This window comes from the organism of the source record quoted next, unplaced genomic scaffold (assembly GCF_019419815.1).
Source record: "Pyrus x bretschneideri cultivar Hongxiangsu unplaced genomic scaffold, Pyrus_bretschneideri_v1 Contig15, whole genome shotgun sequence".
NCBI classification, from domain to species: Eukaryota; Viridiplantae; Streptophyta; class Magnoliopsida; order Rosales; family Rosaceae; genus Pyrus; species Pyrus x bretschneideri.
Genome location: NW_025999446.1, coordinates 2,179,203 through 2,182,500, shown reverse-complemented (window position 1 = coordinate 2,182,500; position 3,298 = coordinate 2,179,203). Strand labels below are relative to the sequence as shown.

The 3,298-nt window shown below is 33.9% G+C and overlaps 1 pseudogene; it reads left to right on the top strand.

Annotated features, from left to right (window-relative positions):
- LOC125475501 overlaps positions 1 to 1,373 on the top strand; it is a 21,077-nt pseudogene extending 19,704 nt beyond the window's left edge.
- The last annotated feature ends 1,925 nt before the right edge of the window (positions 1,374 to 3,298 follow it).

The window sequence follows — 3,298 nt, the reverse complement described above, 5'->3', positions numbered from 1 at the left end:
TTGTTGGTGTAGAGCGCTTCCTCTTCACTCTTCAGTGAGACTCCTCCCATTTGCTTGGCCATAGCTTCTTGACTTGCAAGCAAATTTTCAAACTCAACAAGCGATGGTTGTGTCGGCCATCCTTGTATAGCGGCAATGAACCCTCGATATTCGGGTCTCAAACCATGGATAATTATTCTCTTCATCCTGGTTTCCCCAATAGGAGCTGTTGGATCTAATTCTGAAATTTCGCGGCATATCGACTTCACCTTGTGAAAGTACTGGGCAATCGTCATGTCGCGTTGTACCATCGATAGCAGCTCATTCTCGAGAAGTTGCAATTTTGTATCGTTCCTCTTCAAAAAGAGTGTAACAAAAGTGTCCCATGCTTCCTTTGGCGTTTTAGCATCCCGAATGTGCTCCAACATTTCTTCTTCTATTGTGGTCTTTAAAGCAAACATTGATTTGCCTGCTTTAATTTTCCACTTCCGCAAGACGCCGTTAGCATCTTCCACTGCCGGTTGTGTAACTTCACTACCACCGACAACCTCCCACAAGTCTTGACCTTGAAGGTAAGACTCTATACACGTTGCCCACGTGTTATAGTTTTGGTTGTTGAGCTTCTTGATTCCTCCAACAACTTGAAGATCACCCATCGTATCGGCAAGACTTTGACTACACCGAACAAGCTTGAGTGACTACCGTGCAGAGTAATACACTACTCTCGACACAAAGAAGCTCCCTCTCAAGGTTTGTGATAACCCCAGCAATAATCTCAAGAACTCTTTTCTGATGTGGAAGATCAGTCAAAACTGCAACCACAGAGCATACTCGGAATTTCAAGAAACTTTACAACCAATGCTCTACCAAGAACGATCCCTGACCGACTTGGCTCTAGATACCAATTGTTGAATAAGAAGAGTATCCAAGATAACTCTAATGATCCCAAGAAGAAGAAAATAGAGCACACTCTTAAAGAAAGCTCACAAAACAAACTAATTAGCAAAGCTTTTCTTATTTAGCTCTAGGCTTTGTTTTTCCTTGGATGATATACAATGCTTGGGGACTTGGGTATTTATAGCAAACCAAATGAAAGCAACACCACACACTTACTTCACCTACAACATCCACCTACTTCACCTACAACCTCCACTTACTTTACCAACCTTACACACTTACTTCACCTACAAATGATAGTTGCAATGGAACTGGAGGGCTTGAGAAGGATGGTCATGCATCCATGGGTTAATGATAATTCCAATTTAGAAGAAACTGAATGCTTGCTTGGAGAAATATCAATGGAAACCATTAGTAATGAAGGAGGTGGCGAATCAAGTTCGGGGTTTCATAATATGAGGAACCTCGTTGTATTACCAGTTAGTGATGGGAGATGATCGTGCCAGTGAACAAGTATTGTGCTTTTTTTGCCTAATATTCCATGGAGTACTTATGTCTATCATTTAATTTCTTTAATTACCTTGTTTAATTAATTTGGAGTAAATGTAATTTTGCGGTGAATGGAAAAAAACTGCTCTTAATGATTGTATCACATGGAGTTCCTTTTTTTCCCCTTCTCAAACTACATTCATTGTTTCGTGATGCACTTTTTTTTTTTTAACGAATGATATTTATATACATTAAGGAGGTGAGCTTAGTCTTACAATAAACTAACAATAATGTTGTTCAAATACGCATTTGGCGATAATCAAACTTAAGACCTCTTACTTATAAATAAAAAAGAATATCACTAGACATAAGTACCAAACGGCAATGCAGACTCAACTCATAAATGAATGATCAAAATCAAAATTTTATGTAACACCAGGATTACTCTTAAATGAGCACCAAAAATTAACTGACTAAAATTTAAGGGTATTTAGCTATAAATTACTTAAAATTACTGATTAGGCATATATTTCTGGTTTGAACTTATTTTTTTATTAGGTCAAATTAGAATCTTCTATAGTTTTTCTATATCATTTAGATTAAACATCTATGCCTTTTTAAAATTTGATTAAAGTGCTTTGACCAATAGTCGCCTCTATTTTTTAAAATTAAAATAATTTTTGAATTTATCTTTTTATCTGCATGATGCACTTTTCCTTATTTAATGGAGATATTAGTAATTAAACTATATTTTATATTCTTCCAAATATGTTTTTTTCGATCACAGTTTTTATTTATTTATTTATTTTATTATGGAAACATTTAATATTATTTCTTTTTCCAAATGGTTTTTTTTTCTTTTTCAAATAGTTGGTGATCAACATAAAAACTCCGTGTAATTTTTTCAATTTTTTTGTGAAATTATATTTTTTTTTGCTGTTTTTTTAAGTATAGTTGTTGACGAATTATTATTAGGTACAATACATTATGTATATATTATCTGCGGGTACATTTGAATTTACAAAAATCATTAATTGGTATGTTTATTTGCAATTTTGGTACGTTTGATTTGAGACATATAATTAATATTGATACATTATTTTTATTTTGGTACGTTTTATTTTGTACACATTGTGTATTGGTACATTTATATTATTCTCAATCCTATTTTCTCTTAACGTACTAAAACAAAAACTTATTTTGGTACATTTGATTTTGAGGGATTTAAAAATATTTTAAACTATTTTGGAAAGAAAAAATCTTAAATCGTAGATAATTATTGCTAAATTGTAGCATTATTGTGAAAATAAATTGAATCTATCCAACTTTTGTTTTTTTACAATTATCTCTAACGGAGGAGAGTGTAATCAAAAGGCTAGATTATAGGAAATTTGATACAATATAATGTGCATATAGCACTAATTATGACAAAAAAAAAAAAGTTTAATCAAATCACTAAAATGCTTGAATGTTTGATTTAGAAAATTCAAAATTGAGGCGCTTATATCAAAAGATCCCTTTTTATTAATTAGCTGTGGATCAATAAGGAATGCTAAGATCAACTATATTATGCTTCACAAACTTATCCACGGCGTACCCCTTTCTTGGTATCACATCGATCCGAGTCTTCTCGCTCCACCCTCATGGTTCAGTCCTCATCTCTTGGGCTGCAATTCTTTTTGGCCTAATTGGATAAATGGTTCCGTGTTCATAAGGTATTCGGAAGATAGGTCCTGTGGTAAAAAAAATCGGATTTAAACCCTTGTAAGTTTGTTAGGATTTATGCCCGAAATTAGAACTTCTGTCATTCCTCCGTTAGTAGCTTGCATGTGGGTCTCACGGGTAAGACTAAGATGGTCATTTCATCATTTCCATTTCATCCCTTCCATTGTTGATCTCCTTTCAGAACAATGAAACGATGACATGGTCATTC